The following is a 19,468-nucleotide window of genomic DNA, read 5'->3' as shown; positions in this document are numbered from 1 at the left end:
CCAAGTCACATGGAGGGATGGGGTCTCAAAAGCTATGGAAAGATGTTTGGATTTTGTTTTGAATGTGATGGAAAACCATTACAGGAAGGAGAAAAGGGGAATAAAATTAACATTTATTGAGCACCTTGTATGGTGCCAGACGAAATATTATACAAAACATTATACAAAATATTCATACAAAATACTGTATAAAATATTCCCACATTCCTCTACAGAATGCTTAGGAAAAATAGTTAAGGTGTAACCATTTCTCTTAAGCATTCTATAGAGCAACGTACGAATTTGTGGAAAACTTCACTTCATGCAGTCACGTGCTAAAAGTAACAGAGCTTTCTGAGGAAAAAACAAGGTTACAGGACACATTCAAAATCTATTCAACTTTGTAACCAGGACACTAACAAAAGCAATTAACAATCCAAGATGCCCTTAAAACTGCTAATGAAGAAATACAGTAAATATACAACTTTAATAAGGGTGAAAGAAGCTTGATAAGAGGATGTAAAGAATGCTTGAGGCAGCTGAGTTTGAATGAGACATAGGCAAAATGCAGAGATCAGGGAGAATCACACAATAAGCACTTCTAAGAACTTCCGAGATGAAAAAAATGGCCAAAGTGGGACAAAAGGAAGAACCTGAATGACCTCTGTGACTTGTTGCATTCAGCTGTTAGTGCACGTTGAGCTCAGGCACTATTATCTTGTGACGCAAAATGTGAACATGCTGGGGAAAAAACACATATGAACCAGAGGAACTTTCTTACTATAATGACATTATTTCCTTATTTACAAATCACATAAAAGCCAAATCAGGATATGAACAGACACAATGGAGCAGAACAGACTATTCTTTTTAACTTATGCTATCTTTTCATCGTAATGAAATCCTTGTATTTAGTGTTTTACAAATAAGGGAACAGAGGTTCGGAGAAGCAAATAAATGGATCCAAAGTTTCAGAAGTAGAAAAGCAAAGGCTGCAGAATTTATTCCCAGACCTACCTTAAAACCTGTATTTTCTTTCACTATCCACACTGGCAACTACTCTGAAGAGTGCATCAGGCCATGACCTTTAAATTATGCCATGTGCATTTATCGTAATATTTACCAAAAGACCACTAGCATGCTGTAATGCACAATCTAAATAAGTAAGTAAATAAATAAATAAATAAATGCCACTTTCCCTGTCTCTACCAGTTCTCATTTGCAGGAAGCCACTTTTATGTTGATGTGTCAAACCAAACCAACCAACCAACCAATATATCTATTAGCAATACATACATGAATCATCTGAAAGAAAATGCAATCTGGAAGGCAAATGATTCTAGATATCTGAAATAAGGCAGCCAGATTCACCGGCATAAATGACCCAAATAAGGGAACACACACAAGTAGAGAAGCAGCAAATTAGAAAACACACTCACCAAAAGAAAAAACAAAAAAAAAACAGCTAAGAACCTAGAAAGATGAAGTTATCTAACAAAACAGACAAGTAAACAAAGGGTCAAAAAGGGAAAGCCTTGTAAAATAAATTCTCTGTTCATTCTCCCATTTATTAACATTCAGAAGATGAAAATATTAATCTTTTAAATGGACTCCCTTTGTGATTTTTTAAATCTGCTGATGAATTTTAAGACTTTTATTTATAAGCATATATTTTTAGTCACTGAAATCTTATGGCAATGATTTTAGTTCAAAGAGTTAAAATTAAAAATCACATCTTCTTTACAGCAAATTCCGATTTCTAGAAAGCAGCTCAATCATCTACCTTCTGACAAAGAGCCTCAGCTTATCCTGGATATTTTCATCAGTAGCTAGATGCAGAAGTTCCTGACAATCCAGGGTTACCATCACCTCCTCCTATTTCTTCCAACTCGGACCCTCTTCTCTCTTACAACTCTGTCTCATCACCATTCATCATAATTAAATAAAAATCTAATGCCACTGCCAGCCTACACTGAATAATAGAAACACAGGAAGAAAGCACAGAATGTATATACCTATGTAGATTGTGGGCAGTAGACCAGGAGAGGAGGTCAGAATTAAGAGCCTATCTATGCCACAATGGCTGTGCAGCAATGGCTGGTTTAAAGAAACAAAGGGCACAGAGAACCAAAAGAACCAAAAACAAATCCTCTGAGCACTGAGGGAAAGACACAGTCGAGAGGAGGGCATCAGTAGGTAAGTAAGACAGAGAACCAGGAATAAAAGGCAAACCCAGGATCAGGGTTTAAATTAGGAGAGACCAACTGCCAATAAACTAGAAGCAGTACATGAGTATCAGGAACAAGTGGACACATCTACACAATATTCCAGTTCAACTGGTTTACTGCTAACGTCAGGTCAAACTCTCATGTTTCTTTTACCTAGTTTCTGCACATACTCCTTGTCTCTCCTAGTTAAGTCTGTGTGGTTCCCAAGATAAAAAATTATTGTGCAGACACTAAAACTGCAGAGCAGAAAGCCAGCTTATCAAGCAGACCCTCAACATTCTTACAACATGAATACGAATCCAAGTGGCAATGAACTTTTGCAAATGGATACATCCTTCTTTTCCAGTTTTGTAAATCTGAATCACCCCCAAAGAGGCCAGGTCCTACTGAACTAGAAAACCTATACCTTGGTCAGAGAACCTCACAGACTCAACTAAACATGAAAGGAGTCTATCATGTGCCAAGCACTGTAACCAGTGCTGAAGATACAATAATGGGTGGAATACAGGAATTGCCCTCAAGTAAGGCCCTGCCTAGTGAGACAGGAGTCAACAAGTAACTCTCAATCAAGGAGTTTAGACCGAGTTTAGAAACAGGTGACTAGTGGTCATAGGTCAGGATGTCAATCTAACATTGTCATAGAAAAAGGCTTATTCTTCAATCAAATTGTAGAACTTCATGCAACCAAATGTTACAGCATGTTAATTTTTGTTTAACCAACATTCACAGGACAGAACAATCATCCAAACTTCATCTCTAATCAGATATAAGAAACAGTATGATGTTTATGTTCATGATTACTGCATTCAGGGTTCATTCAGAATCCTGTTTGCAGATTTTCCCCTAAAAGTCTTATATGTACATTTAACAGCAATCAAAACTCCTTATCCTTTATAACTTACTTCTAATGCATACCTTACAAAATTGGGACATTAGAACTTCAGAATCCTAATAGAGCCTCAGAATGTTACATGAAGACATTAGCACCAAAAAATGTGACTTATCAATGCACTATCATTTGGAATGGCAATTTGTTCCTCATTCTGAGTTCAGACTCAAAATCCATAAAAACAGAGAATCACAATTTTGAACTCTTTTGAACCAGTATTTTCTAAATTCATTAAATAATAAAACCATTATTGTTCATTAAACAACAGAATTTGGATGTTTATAAAAGCATATTTTTAAATGAAAAAGAATAGAAGAGTATAGAAAATGTGTGTATATGAGGAATCATTCCGTGGAAACTTTGATTTCAGTTTTTTTTGCATATATATATGTCCATATATACGTGTATTTTTCAGTGAGAGTTCTCAAAGTTTGTACAAAATGTAATTTGTATATTTGAAATTAGTGATCCAAGCACTACCTACCGACAATCTTAGAAGTGTTTGATCACTTAGTACTGGAGGAAAGGGGTAGATTCCATTCCAGAGAGCAAAAAGACTATTTTTTAAGAACACTAGCAACCTTTTTTTTTCCTGAAACATCAATGGGTGACAAAGTTCAATAAAAAATATTACTGTAAAACTAACATGTATCAGAGACATAAAGCCCCAGAACACACATTCTCATTTTAGAGCGAGCAATGAAAGCATTTACCAAATGCAGTCCTAGCCCACCAAATGGAAAATTCTAACCATCCTGTTCTCTGCAGTTGCCACAGGAAGCTGTGATAGGTTTACAGAATAAGGTGTCAGGATGGGTATCACTTTTCTGCCTCTCTCTACAGCTACTGCCACTGCCGCTAACAAATACCACCAACTAATAACTAGCATTTACTGAGTACTTACTACATGCATTCTTGTTCAATCCTTATAACCACTTTCTGAGGAAAATACTAATTATCCTTTATTCCCATTTTTCAGATGAAGAAATAAAGCTGGAAACGTTATATAATTTCCCAAAGCTACACAACTAGTAACTAGGAGGGACAGAATTCAAATCAGGGATGCCTTGCTCGTGAGCTGAACTCTTCACACAATAACATCCAACAGTCAAGAGTTTAATGTCAAAGATTAGAGAAAGACCTACTTCAGTCCCCTTAACTGCTGAAGGGAGAGGCAGTGCCTACAGTGAAAGCTAGTGTCAGGTTCACAATGCAGCAAAATTAAACGCACAAAAACAGGTTCTACCTCTCTCTGAGGTTGCTCAAGCTTTGTACTAAAGGTGGAAGTGATGAGCACAAACTATAAGACAAACCCCATTACAAGTTAACAGAAGAGCCAATGAACAATTACAAGTGACACCAAATGCAATAATCCAAGAAAGAATCTAATGATGGAAGGGAATCTCATCAGAATCCTCCTTGGAGTCAATAATACACACATCTAAGGTCACAAGGCATAGTAGGGATCCACACTATTGTAAGACTACTGCAATTATTTATATCAACTACTAAACCATGAGAGCCCTAATTATCACCTGATGTCCAAATTCTTGGCAAAACAATTCCTTTGAACTCAGACAACACCTACGTACTACTGAACAACCAAATACTCTTTTTAAAGGCTGCACTGAATTAACTTCCAATTATATCAATCTTGGACAAGACTCAAAAGTCAACAGAAACTATCCTGTCTGATGACCCAGCCATGAAACAGAACTAACACTTAAGCAAAAACTACTCAAATGCTCTAATTCTGCCAATAAACCTGAAACAGATGTTTACAGAAATATACACAGTTCCAGATCTTAAGAGAACTAACTGAAAAACAAGGGAGAAATTATCATATTTTTTTCCTCTCCTTTTGACAGTCTAAACTGAAATCAGAAAAATTAAAAATTCTCAACCGGCTGCCTTAATATGTCACAATCACTACTTTCTGAAATGGTAATGTAACATAGTAAGACTCAAACAGTTCAAAGAGTGATACATGAAAATAAGTCTCTCTCCCACACGACCATATCATTCCCCTACCCCAACCCTACCAAGGAACCACTGTCATTAGTCATCTCTTGTTTCTTTCTCGAGTGATTCTCAGCACACACAGCAAGCATACACACACATACTAGTACATACACTCCATCATGTGTTTACCCTCCTATCCACTCCATCCCCCCATTTTAAGCAAAAACAACAGCAGACCATACAGGATCTTCTGCCCCCTTTATCATTTAAACGTATGTTTGAGAAATCCTTTAAATACAAGAAAGTCATAAATACCAAATCTAAACAAATCTGTGAAAGAATAATTCACACAAAACACTTCACCCCGATGTGAAAACTGCTGACTTCTGCTGGCACGATATAAGGCAATCCAAAGTCAAGACTAATCATAAGTGCCTGTTAGTTTTGTAAAACAGGAAAACTCTATTCCAGGATAAAATAAGACTGCACTCCTAACTCCAGTCCATGATACCACAAACGTGCATCACTTACTAAGGACGACAGAGAACAGTGATTTAAAGAAAATGATTATACTTTTATATAAAAGGTACCAAAGAACATTGCTCCACTTACAAGTATCCTTTAAAATTCACACTCATAAATTCTATCCTTTGAAAGGACAACTATAGAGGAAAAGAAAAAAAAAATAAGAAAATTCATTCATTATCTATTCCCATTACCTCATTTCAGAAACCCGAAGCAGATAACACAATTGCCTTATACTGTGAGTTAATAACATCTGATAGCCACAAAACAGAAATGGAACAAGATTAGCATACACTACCTAATTAGCCTGTACAAGCTGAGAGAAAGGCATAAAACACCTTTCCCTAACCCATAAGCAGTGCTCTGGTTAGCAACTGAAAGTAACCACCAAAATACGCTTTTATTATAATTTGTCTGGCAAGGTGTTTGTTTATGCTAATATCAAGTGCTTTCCAGACTGTTCTACTATTCTACATAAGGTAGTAGATTTTTATCTTTAAATACTCTGAATTAAGCAGAATTTCTGTATGTAAGTCTCCCTCCCCCAAAAATATAACACAAAAAGATTAAATGACAGACTCGCAGAATTTTAATACAGGAACTGACTGAATGAATGAATTTTAGTTAACATTTCTTCCAGTCCTTTTAATATACATTTATAGACGCTAAATTCTTTTACCCATACAATGATGGGTAAAAAATGATAAAAACTCATTTGCTTAATACTGGATCCATGATAAAAAGCTACAAACCATTCATGTAGATACCTACTAAGAACAAAAATACAGACATCCATTTAAAATCTATGAGTTAAAATCTAGAATATAGGTGACAAGAAGGTAGAATGAGGCTAGAGCACAGGGAGCGGTTGCTTAAGATGTGCAAAATTTTTAACTAGGTTGAATTTAAATGAGTGGAAATGGATAGAGGTGATTATAGCACATTATTGTGAGTATAACTAACAGTGAACTGTGGGAGTGTGGTTGACAGGGGAAGTTTAGTCATATATGTCAACAGAAGGAAAGCCAGAGGTTAAAACATGCGACTGCATAACTCAGTAAATCTGTTGGTGGATGACTACTGTGATTAACAGGACAGATATAAAAAAATCACCTCCACGAACAAGAACAAATGTACGAAACTATTACAAGGAGTTAATAATAGAGTGGTAATTGGGGAAAAAATGTACCTACTGAAAACTATGGACTATAGATAACAGCAATATCTTAATATTCTTTCATCAACAGTAACAAATGTATTGCACCAATGCTAGGGATCAATGATGAGGGAGGATAAGGGGTACAAGATGTTTTGAGTTTCCTCTTTTTTATTTTTTTATTTTTTTTTCTTTTTGGAGTTAATGAAAATGTTCAAAAACTGATTGTGGTGATGAATGCACAACTATGTGATAATACTGTAAGCCACTGATTACATGCTTTGGATGGACTGTATAGTGTGTGAATATAACTCGATAAAATTGCATTAAAAAAAATCTGTGACTTATTACCTCCCGCGTGCTAAAAAGCACACAATGCAAAATGAAGGCAAAAAAGCAAAGCACTGATAAAAACTTTGATCTCAGACAAAACAGAGGTGCCAAGAAGTAGACTGATAACTAGTTCTAAAAAGTAAATAATCTTCCATTTTAAAGTACTTAAAATTTAACTTCTCCTATATTTAAAAAAAAAAAAAAGTTTAAGAGCCCAGACTATAGACTATTGTTTCATATAAAGAATTATTCTATTATAATACTGGAATGACCTGTCTCTAACCCTCACTGCTCAAGTTCTTTTGTTTTTTAAATTCTTCCTCCTGAAAAAAAACTTCAAAGGGGAAATCAACACCTATTCTTTTCTCACCATTCTTGAAACCTATTCATTTTACCAAAAAAAAATCTTTTCCTTATCCAAGTATTCTCTCTACATTTATTGAACTTTAATTATTGACCTCTCAGGATGACTCTTAGAGCTTGATTGTATTAAAGTCTCAGAAGGCAGGGTAACATCAACTCATTTTGTTTGACTCAAAATCATCTACTAAGAAGCTTATATTTTAAAACTCAAAATATTAAAAATTTCTGAAGTACATAAAACCAAATTAGTTGCCCTTAGAAAGAATCAATTACCTTGGTTAGAAATAATACAGCAAAGCCTTACCATAAAAACCTGTGGAAAGCATACAATGGAATACTGAGCAACTACGAGAATGAATGAAGCTGTGAGACACACAAGGAGGTGAATGGATCCTGTACACAGCATTTTGAGTGAAGTAAGCCAGAAATAAAGGCAAACACTATAATGCCTCACCAATATGGACTAACAACAATGTGTAAACTCAGAATTGAATCTTAGAACACAGTCTAAGAGGGGAACGATTACTGTAATGGTCCCTAGATTTAAGCTCTTACAGCAGTCAAATCTATTCCTGAATTGTCACGGCTATCTCCAAACTCTGAGATGCTGATCCCTTAGTGTATAACCTGACTGGTCTCTGGAACACTGGGTACCTGTGTGACACCTGAAACTCAGAGCTAGAGCTCAGCAGACACGAATGTCAGTATTAGCACATACAGCAACCATTTTAAAAAAAAAGCTGAAAAAGAGCCCAGAATTCAATTAGTGATATGAATGAAGCAGATCTGGTTAAGACTAGGGCAAACTGAGCCAAAGGGTAAAGGTCAAAACTACCGTGTTTTAAACTTCAACTTCCATGTGAGACCAAGGGAAGAAATGTCTATTTGGTGCAGGATCTATAAACAGTACAACTCTACAATCAGTCTGCTCAAATACCACAATTACATGGAACTTGAATAGGAAGTGAGATAATGGTAGGTTAGTATAGGTTAGAGTGAAATAGTGACACATCCCAAAGTAATTTGGGCAGAGAATAAAAATATATTTGTAGGGCCCCCTGAGGAGCTGGGGGGAAATGCGGAAGTGTTGGACTTCCTCACCTGGACTGATGCTGATGTTGTCACAAACACTGAGGACTGGGGGTTTGATGTGCTCAGCCCTCTATCATGGGACTTGCCCTTATGGAGCTCGTTACTGCAAAGGAGAGGCTAAAACTTGCATATAATTGTGCCTAAGAGTCTCCCCGAGTACATCCTTGTTGCTCAGATGTGGCCCTCTCTTTCTCCCTAACTAAGCCACCTCAGCAGATGAACTCACTGCTCTCCCCCTTACATGGGGCCTGACTCCCAAGGGTGTAAATCTCCCTGGCAAAGCAGGATATGACTCCCAGGGATGAATGTGGACAGGGATTGAGAATATCTTCTTGACCAAAAGGGGGATGCAAAATGAAACAAAATAAAGTTTCAGTGGCTGAGAGATTTCAAATGGAGTCGAGAGGTCACTCTGGTGGACATTCTTATGCACTATATAGATAACACCTCTTAGGTTTTAATGTGTTGGAATAGCTAGAAGTAAATACCTGAAACTATCAAACTCCAACCCAGCAGTCTGGACTCTTGAAGACGATTGTGTAACAATGTAGATTACAAGGGGTGACAGTGTGATTGCGAAAACCTTGTGGAGCGCACTCCCTTTATCTAGTTTATGGATGGATGAGTAGAAAAATGGAAACAAAAACTAAATGAAAAATAGGGAGGGATGGGGGGATGATTTGGGTGTTTTTATTTTTATTTTTTATTCTGATTCTGATTCTTTCTGGTGTAATGAAAATGTTCAAAAATAGATTGGGATGATGAATGCACAACTATATGATGGTACTGTGAACAGTTGACTCTACACCATGGATGATCGCATGGTATGTGAATATATGTCAATAAAACTGAATTTAATTAAAAAAAAAATCCTGTGGAAGGAAGATGGTTGAGACAACGTTCTTCTGGTAAATTAAACCCATTTATACTGTAAAAAAGTACACCCTATACTGAATACATTGATAGTGATGGCTAAAAGGAAACTCCAATGTGGTCAGAATGTTGTCACACAGAGTAAGAGCTACACACCCAATCTTGTTCTGGCACTCTACGGAGGAAATAATGAGCAAAAAAAAGCCTGACATATTAACCAATAGAGTCCAAAATCTTAAGCTTCATCACACTTGGCACATATATAACCAGATAAAGCCAACATGGTGTGACACAACCTTCTACCAGATTAAGTCTCTCCCCAGCACTGTGGCTGTTATTCCAGGATTAGGAGGGAAATACCCATCTTTATTTAACTCTAAGTTTTAACCAGGTATTTTTTTTCTTGTCAATACTGGGAGCATTAACACTCAAACTTCAAATTAACAGTTATATGTGACTATAGCACACCTAAACTGTGAAAGCCTAATTTACAAAGAGCTTTTGCCACATCAACAACAGTGCAAGAGGACTGTCACTGGTCTTCTTTTAACATGAGCCCTTGTACAATGAATCTTAACATGCATACGGTATTGTTTTGAGCTCTTCATACAAAAACCAAAAACTCTGCCAAATACTTAAAGAGAAAGGTCCTTCCCATCAAGGAATGTAACATGTAGCTGGGGTAGCATGACACATACCCACAAAACAATGAATAGTTATGCGTTTGTCATATTCATTAAATGCAATGCAATCTCTGCAGAGAAATATCCTGAGTCAGGATGGTCAGAAAAGGCTTCATAGAATTAGTGGGACTAAAACTAGGCTATTAAAAAAAATAAGGACAAGGAGAAGGAACAGCATGAACCTAAACAGAGGAGTAACAAATATGGCAAGAATCTCAAACTGGGAAGAGGGAGAAAAAAAGCTGAATAGGTAGAATGAGTCCTAAAAGCCAGACTGAGGTACAGGAACTCGATCCAGTTGGCAACGGGAAGCCATTATGGCTTCTCCAGCAGGGGAAGTGACATGATGAAACCAACATTTTAAAAAAAATCACACTGCCAGTAGTTACAGAACATAGGATGGAGAAGAGAGGCTGCTCAGGGCAATAAACTAGAAAATTAATGCAATAACACAGGACTAAAACCATCCATTCACTCATTCACTGAGAGGACATCTAGTTGAGAACACCAGCATGTCATGCAGACTGAGTCTAAATCTCTAACCTGCCCCTTAACTACCTTAACCTCCTCACTGGTAACATCAGGGTATCAACTGCTCAGATTGCCACAAGTACCTGTGAAGGTGCCTGTATAGTTCCAACACACAGAACTTTGACCAACAGTAGTTAACAGTTCTGTAGAATTAAGAGTGGTAAAGCGGGAAGTGAAAATAAAATACAAAGCTCACAGATATTTTTTCAGAGGAATGGAATACCTTCCAGGTGGTACTGTCTGGACAGCAACTGAAAATACAGAACAAACACCAGGTAAAAAGTAAAGTCTACAGAAAAAAAACCTCCTACTGAAGTAATCAATCATCCCAACCTAAAATGTAGATCCTACGTATTGCTGTATTCAGCCTCAGAAGACAAAGATTCCCCTTTTTTTTTTGACAGAGATACTTTTTTATTGAAAAAGAGGAGTTGGGAAATATTTCAAATGGTGCAAGTAAATTTAAGAAGTCCAAACCCAAGTGACAAAGGAACAGCAACAAAGGCATGCAAGAGATCCACCATTCACCACTGTACCTGCACCAACCATATAACTTGATATCATTCCCACTTAGTGTTAAAAGTCAATCTAATTCTTCATGGTATATGTATGACTTAAATCACAACTTCAGGAGTAAATAAATTAAGCTACAGATAAGACATTTAAGTTTTGCCCAGAAACTCAGGAAATAAAACTGCCAAATGCTTTCTGTACACTATGCCCCACTAAAATAAATAAATAAGCAAATAAAATACAAAGCAAAGAAGCAAACTTCAAAACCAAACATATCGTTATTATAAGTAGCTTACACTATATGGTGCTTAATACGTCAGACATTGTTCTAATCCCTTTACACACATTAAATGACTTATTAGTACGTCAGACATTGTTCTAATCCCTTTACACACATTAAATGACTTAAGTCTCACAACTCTATGAAGGTGACTGCCCCCATTATACAGATGAGCAAACTGAAACACAGCAGAAATTACTCCCTCAAGGGTGCACCCTTAATAAGGGGTGGAGTCAGGGTTCGAACCCACACAGTTCGCAGCAAGGACCTTTGCTCAAACTTTGCTACACAAAGACTTAATACTTGATTTCTCTCATAGAAGTTTTCAAGAATATGTATTGAGGATAGTGAAGCATATTCTTATTGGCTTTTCCTTCTTAATTGTAGGCAGAGAATCACATCATTTTTGTTGAAGAGCAATCCATCAGATTTTCTTATTTCCACTAACAGTATTTTGAGAGGCTGTCAATCTTAAAGCAGGAAATACAGTTGACAAAGAGAGCATCTTATTAAATAGTCATAGGGAGTTAAGTGCAATGATATTTGGGTTCTGTAAGTTTCATTTATCCATGCAATCACCTGACCCACAGTTAGTAGAGATGCCCAACTGCAGAATAATAAACACAAGTTTTTGCAAGCATATCTAAAGACAAGACTGACAAAATAGCTGGAAAATAGTGGCACAGACACAGTCATCTAGAAAGAACATGGACTCTAGGGGTCATACAGACCTAGGTCTGAACCCCAGAACATCATGTAATCATTTTGTGGCCTTGGGCAAAGATAATTAACTTCTCTCTACCTCTGTTTCATCACCCACAAAAAAAGCCTGCCACTACCCAACTCACAGGATTGGCCTAAGGCATAAATGATTTAAAATGCACCACACACGGGGCCAAGAGCATAGCCAAAGCAGAGTCCCTTTGCTCTGGTTCTATGGTTACAGGACAATTAATGTAATCCAAACCAAAAGTGGGGGAGGGGGACATAGCCAAAACTCTCAGGCATCACCTCTCGCAGTTGTTTTTATTATTATTATTGATTTTTCATTAGAGAAGTTGCAGGTTTACAGAAAAATCATGTAGAAATACAGAGCTCCCATATTGGAGCTTTTTGTTTTTAATCTTCAAGTTTCCGTTCGTGGTGGAAAAGGCGATATACCACCAAGTTGGTCTCTAAATTGGACCATACTAACCACCAATTCTTTGCTACACAACCCTAAGATGCAAGCCCTTTTGCATATAGGGATGTTTGAGTACAGGTATAAATGGTTCCTGTAACTGCTTTCCTTTTTGGCATTTCTGTGACTTACATTGTATACGTTATTTGTGAGATGAGTGAAATTCATATGTACTAAAAAATACAAAGTCCCAAATACTGCCAACGTTTCTGCCAACCTTCTCCCCTACCACTCATATTCTCCAATTATTTTTAAAGAAACAACACTAAAAATGAACAAAACCGACAAATTATCTCTACCAACTTTATCAAAATGTGTGGAGTCAGAAATTCTTTGTACTACTACTACTGTAATTACAGAAAGCGATTCCTTTGTCAGCTACTCATCTGACAAGGCTGTAGTTATATTTCATTGCTATATATGAGCAGATATGTTTATTCAACAGGTTGTCATTCAAAGGTCCATTAATCGCATCTCTTTTATCAGTAACTCCTATGTTTATACTAAGCTACTGCCCTTCCTGGGTATTAGCCTGAAAGGCTCCCACAGTACACAGGAAGCCGTTATTTCTTGTTCTTTCAGTAGGCATGTATCATAGTAATCATGCAAAAACCTTAATTAGATGTTGCACACAAAAATATCCAAAAGATTCCTGGACATATGTAAAAAGTTATTAAAAATGCTTAACACCTTTTTCAAGCAACAATGCGAAATCACAACCTAAATTTACAAAATAAAACCAAAATTACAAGGAGGTAGTCGATTCACCACCAGTGTCTCCCATGAATACTAAAGCTATTCTATTACAAATTTATAAACTATTGGTGAGCTTTGCAACAATTTTTAAGCCATTAACAAACCACTGGAGCTCCTTAACATTAAACAAAACTTTTTTTCCTGCATGTTTTCAGCCCCAACACAAGTTTAGCATTTTGCCCTAAAAGTCTGATTCTACCTACTCAAATGGCTAAAAATAAGTTATTGATGGCTTTAATGGCTCTAATTACATACACCACAATGCAGGATTAGCAGAAATGGGGTAAACAAATCATATTCCAAACAAGCAGGAAAACCTCCATTTAAGAGCAAAAAGTATAAACAAGCATCACATGCCTAACCACTCTCAAGCATGTTTTCTTTCTGCCACCCTTCCCCCACAGGTAAATTCTAACTATTTCTAGAACCCTCAGTGATAATTTGGGAGGCTTGCCATAAACTCCCATGATACAATCCAACATAAACGCCGTTTTCATGGAGACAAAGCTGCCTTATTTCCCTAGACTATATACTTATTAACATGGTGTGAACATACAATATCAGGAATTCAGAATTACTAAAATACACCAATGTATCATAGGTCTTACTTAACAAAAATGAAAATGAATCCCAATGGGAAACCCAAAAAGTCACCCACTGTATCTTCGATGTGTAACCAAGATTATTTATTACACGTTGTTTTAAGTAAGTAGATTAAAAACACCATGAGGGCCTTACAACACCCTATCTGGTGAAGGTGTCTTTAGGAAAAAAAGGAAGAGAAAAATGATTACTTAATTATATACCTGGGGGGAGGGGAGAGATAAACCATTCACACTAATAATAACCCATCATTTCACCCACCATATTTTATTAACAAGCTTGTTTACATCAGCACAAGGTTCTTGTTTGGAAAACAAGAAAGCCAACAGAAAACTTCTCTAAGTCAACTGTAAATCACATAGGTTCTAACACCTCACTTTTGACGCTTGCACAGTCCAAGGTTTTAAGACACTCAGAAAATCTAATTTTTAACTAGGCTGCAACACTTCTCTGTAACGCCAAATAATTTTTAAGTGAATGTTATTAGATTACTTAACAAAGGGAGTATTTTCTATAAAGCCATTACAACCCCAATTTTACATGTAACACACCATCTTCACAACAAATGTAATCTCAGTTGCCACTGCAAAGTGATGCCTGTTTCAGCAAATTAGGAACTTCCAAAAATACTGAACATGTTAACACATGCACGGCCTCCCTCTAACTGCCATTTAAGATTAATACTTCACTTCATAAAAGTCTGCTTCTGTTCAAACAAAAAAAGACACACAATATCGTTTGCAAAGAGGAAGTTACCGAGAAACCACCCTCCCAACGTGGCCTTTACACCGTCAGAAAATGATGTGACTCTGTGCCACCCAAAACTTACCAGGAAGCTGGCAATAACTTTGCCAATTCTACACTTCCGAACCCAACTTAAAGAGGTTCTATCAAATACCTCCTTAAGACGATAAAAAGCACTAAGTTACAAATAAACACGTCCCGGAGCGAGGCACGGCAGCCGGCGCGCCCCTCCCCCGGCCGGTGCCCCCGCCCCGGACGCGCGGCCCCAACAGCCGCCCGCAGCCCCCAACACGCGGGCCGGGGCCGCGCCCGAGAAAGGGGGCAGATTTCCATTGCTGCTTGAGGTTTAACAAAATAACATGCACGGAAAAGCGCCTTCTCCTCTGCTAAAAATAGGTTATAAAGGAGTCGGCCTCATGATGGCTCCTTGATTCAATTTGCTGCAAATTCTTTCCTGAAAGCCTACAAAACACACACACACACACACACACACACACACACACACACACACACACACAAAAGGGGTAGAAATGCACGAAGGGTGGAAGGAGGGGGAGAAGGCCGAGGTGCATATTTTCGGGGACAACAACAACATAATAAGGGTGAGGATCCCCGAGATCAGGAGAGGCTAGGGGCTGGGCAGGCACGTGAGCACTGCAAAGAAGCCAGAGAGAGGAAAAAGGAGGGGGTGGGGGCACCCTAAATGCCCTCCCTTTCTTCCCCTCCCCCACCAAAACCCCAGCTCCCCAAAAGGCCAAGTTGAAAAATCCAGGTTCCACTTGCGCCCATCCCCCCATGGCCTGGCGCCCACTGGCCGCCTCCACCCGCGCCCCCCGCCCCGGCCCGCGGCCGCCCCCACCCCGGGGTCCGGCCCCCAGATCTTACCTGGAAAGCGGTGACCTCCAACGCCGCTCCCCCCTCCCGGGAATGGAGGCACAAGGAAATTCCCCTCCTCGCCGCCGCCGCCGCCTCCAACCACCCCCAAAATAACCCCTCCGGGGGGTGAGAGGCAATTATAACCCCGGCGAGCTGAGGGCGCGGGGGATGGGCGCCGGGCGGGCGGGGGCAGGGAGTGCGGCCCGGGTCCCCAGGTGGCGAGCGGAGGTGCTCCCGCCGCGGGGGGAGGGGCGGGGGCGCACGCGGCCGGCGGCGGGGGGAGGCGGCGCGCGGGGGAAGGGCGCGAGCGGGGAGAGGAATTGAGGCAGAAGGTAAAAGCTGTTACTAAGGGAAAGAGCCAAACGGTTCGGAGCAGCCAACGGCTCAGACACTCAACACTGGGGAGAGAGAAGTGGGGACCAGCCAGGCACAAATGAGCTCGCGAGGCCCGCGGCGGCGGCGGCCGCGCAGCAAAACAAACCCGAGCGGCCTGCGCCGGGCGGGCGGCGCGCGGGGGAGGGGCGCCGGCGGCCTCGCTTCTCTTCCCCTCCCCGCCCGCTGCGGCGGTGCTGGGGGCTGGGCGTTTGCGGCGCATTCTTTTAAAAATAAAGACCCGCAGGCGATCGCAGGCGCCTGGGGGAACTGGATGCCCCGCCCCACCCTACCCCCACCCGCGGTGCGCTGCCGGGGTGCGGGGCTGCTTTGGGTGTCGGCCGCGCGGCCCGATGCCCAGGTGGGGGCGGGGAGGCAGCCAATGTGGGAACGCCGGTTAACTTTCCTGGGGAGCCCGGCGGGGCTTCTGAGTGTTGGGGGGCAGCCTGTTCGCTCGGGCACCCCGGCGGCGCGGTGGGCTGGATACGGACTCCGTGGACATGTGCAGGGAGCGCGGCGTAGGCATCATATGGACGTTTTTTGTGAAAAGATATGTACACACCTTTGTGTGCATAAATGCATATGTTTCTGAGAAGCGTACCTGGAAAGGTGTTTTATCTGTAATAAGCGATTTTTAAAATTTAATCCAGAGCACGGGATCTGTAGAGAAAACACACACACAAGAAAAGATTTTTTGATACTAAGCACAAAGCTGTAATTGAAGTGTTTATGCCCAAATTTACTGAGAATCAAACATATGGTGGTATTTATCGTCTGGTGGGTCTGTTTGAAAGGTTTGGTCGATCAGTTCTCATTTCACAAAAATAAAATAATGTAACTAAATGTTTACTAAATATATACCTCTATGGCAGCATCGACAGTAGAAGTTTATGCGCTTTGTGTACTTTCTGCATATGTGTAGCACATCAAAACAGCTTATAAAGTACAACTTAGATGAGTGATAATGTGACAATATGATTGAAGAAGGGAGTGCAACCGGTTGTTTTGAAGAAGGGAGGCACCTCACAGTTTTTAAAGCAAATGTGGTGTTAATCTTTCTAATGCTCTGAAAGAGCAGTGATGGGGGTACTGCTTAGACGTTTGTATAAGCCCAGAACATGAAAAGCAGCTACCCTTTTGGTTTTAAAATATGACTTGAAAGCAATCTTTTTCTTGTTGTTTTCAGTTATTACTGTCTTCAAAGCAAAATAATATTTTTGGCAGCCTTCTTAGGTGAGGGTTCTGTTTTTATACTTTCATCACAATATTTGCAAATAGGTGTAGTGGTTATTTTAAAGCAATAGTGTTTTCTTTTCAATTAATATCAGAGACCGAGTTTTCACATCAAAGGGAAAAAAAAATTATCACGAAGTAGTTTCTACAGGTCTGAGCACCTGGTGGCTTAATAACTTCAGTGATTAGAGCAGGTGCCTTTTTTTAGCCAAGGTTTCCCCTAATGATCCCCTGCTTAGGGGGAGCGGCCCAAGGCCTTTCTTGGCCTGCCAGGGGCAGGGTGAGCAGGAAAAACATAAGAGGAAAAGGGGTGGGATTGGAAACTCCCTCCCAACCAGAGAAAGTTCAAAGCATGGGTGGTGTGTCCTTAGAGCTATTTTCATATAGGAAAGAGGGAATGTTAGATTAAACAATGTTACCTGATGGGAATTTAGATAACTGCAGGTTTCCAAAACACTGTGCAGAGGGTACAGGGAAACAGCACAAAGAAAACGATTTTCACGTTTCAGTAGGATTCTAAAGGTGAGGTTCATCTATCACAGAACTAGTGCCCTTGCAAAGAACTCTTTCAGAAGGATGAGAGTAAAGGATTTTTTAAAAATATTTTTAAGAGTTGATTAATGAAATATGTATGTCACTAACATGTCTCTTCAATAGGTAAAGTATCTCAATACAATTAGAATGCATTATCCCAACCACCCAATGAAACAAATCTGTCGGCCTAGATTGTTTTCCAGGTTTGACATTGTGCCATGCATGGGTCTTCTCCAGATAGCTGCTACTAGAAAATGAGACTACCCTTCCAGTGAATGAGGACTACCCAACCATGCTGATTCTTACAAGGATGCTCTCCAATCTGGTGCTCCAGCCTTTTCCTCCCCGACAGTGTCCCCTATTCCTTGCCCCATGGGGGAGAACCTACCCATTTCCTTCAAGTTCATATGGTCCAGGAATTTGGGCCTGAAGTTTTTGTACCTATACCAAACTGCCTCCTCCCCTAACAAGTTGTTAATAATAACTCATGCATTTGTTTACTGTATTGTAGTTTACAAGATATTTATGCACATAAATTACTACATTTGAACACCACAATAAAAATCACCCGGTGGGAACCAGTGCCATAAACTAATTCTGGTAAAGTGTACCTAGGCCGTGATTATTAAAGCACACTCACTGCAGAGAGTGCTGGAAAGAGAACCTTTGAGCAAAAGAAGCACCTAAATGTAGAAAAGCCTTGATTTCCCATAAAAGGAGTTTTAATGAGACCATATTCTGATTCTTTGATTTCTATACTTTAAGGACCTATCTGAAATGACAGAATACCTTAAACATGAAATGCTTAGATAAATAAGCCACTATACAAGGTCGTATGTATTGTTACCTCACCCTCTAGTCATTCCAATGTATCCAATAGATCAAGCAATAATTAGGCACATGGGGTGGGGTAAATACAAGGAAGTAAATATTGTTACTAATTTTCAGGGCTTTGTCCTAATCTAAAAACTGTCCTTAAGCTTTGAGTATAGATGTTAATATGTTTCTGGAAAGGAGAAATTACTCTGTTACTAAGAAGTTTTAAAGCAGCGGGATACATTATTAAGAAAGTTCTCTTGAACTTTCTAGCTAATTACTCAACAGATACCTCATACCAGTAACTGTTACCAGAAGTTACATATATGTTGTAAAATGACTAAACAAATCCTAACTTGTTTTACTTCAGTAATATTACACCCAGAGGGTGTGGTACCACAAAATAGCCTACACCTTTGCAACTTTCATCACTCAAGAAATAGAACATTTTAAAGTGTCTTAATCCCAGGCCTACAGGATCTCGTTATATATGTTTCTTTTTATTTTTATTTTTAAGCCACCATGATGTTTTAAATTGTTTACATTAGCCTGTCTTATGTAATTAAAGTGTTCAAAACAAGCTTAATATCACGAAAAGGATATTTGATACCCAAAATATTACCCCAATGCTCTAACTCTTTTCATATTCTTTACTCACCCAGAGACTCAGTGGCTTTACGTCTGTAGCATTTACCCCCAGGCATCCTGCTGATACCCTGTGATGTTTCTGTTTCATTTTGACTTACATTGTACAATTCTTTGTCTGTGGCTCTTCCAGCTATCAGCTTCTGCCATCCGGACTGATGCACATCTCGGCCACACATCTCAAGATCTCAGCACACAAGCTCCTTTTCTCCATCTGTGCTTAGCATGCCACTTATGACCTGTTCTCATCAGTGTGAACCTTGTCACAGTTTTCCATGCCTCTATGACCCGATTTCATTAGA

General features: G+C 39.4%; 1 protein-coding gene across 18 annotated transcripts in view; it reads right to left on the bottom strand.

Annotated features, from left to right (window-relative positions):
• Nucleotides 1-19,207, bottom strand: part of TBL1XR1 (TBL1X receptor 1) — a 201,728-nt gene extending 182,521 nt beyond the window's left edge. For 7 of the 18 annotated variants that reach the window (XM_037840334.1, XM_037840368.1, XM_037840349.1 and 4 more), the window contains exons 1-2: nt 19,180-19,207; nt 16,540-16,598 (exon numbers count right to left, since the gene is read on the bottom strand). The gene's annotated coding sequence lies outside the window, so the exon portion shown is untranslated. Of the gene's footprint in view, nt 1-14,775; nt 14,927-15,575; nt 16,044-16,539; nt 16,599-19,179 lie in introns of those variants that run through there. The other 11 variants (XM_037840352.1, XM_037840258.1, XM_037840284.1 and 8 more) reach the window with 6 other exon arrangements.
• Nucleotides 19,208-19,468: the final 261 nt, after the last annotated feature.

Source organism: Choloepus didactylus, chromosome 1 (assembly GCF_015220235.1).
Source record: "Choloepus didactylus isolate mChoDid1 chromosome 1, mChoDid1.pri, whole genome shotgun sequence".
Taxonomy (NCBI): Eukaryota; Metazoa; Chordata; class Mammalia; order Pilosa; family Megalonychidae; genus Choloepus; species Choloepus didactylus.
This window is presented reverse-complemented; position numbering and strand designations above follow the sequence as displayed.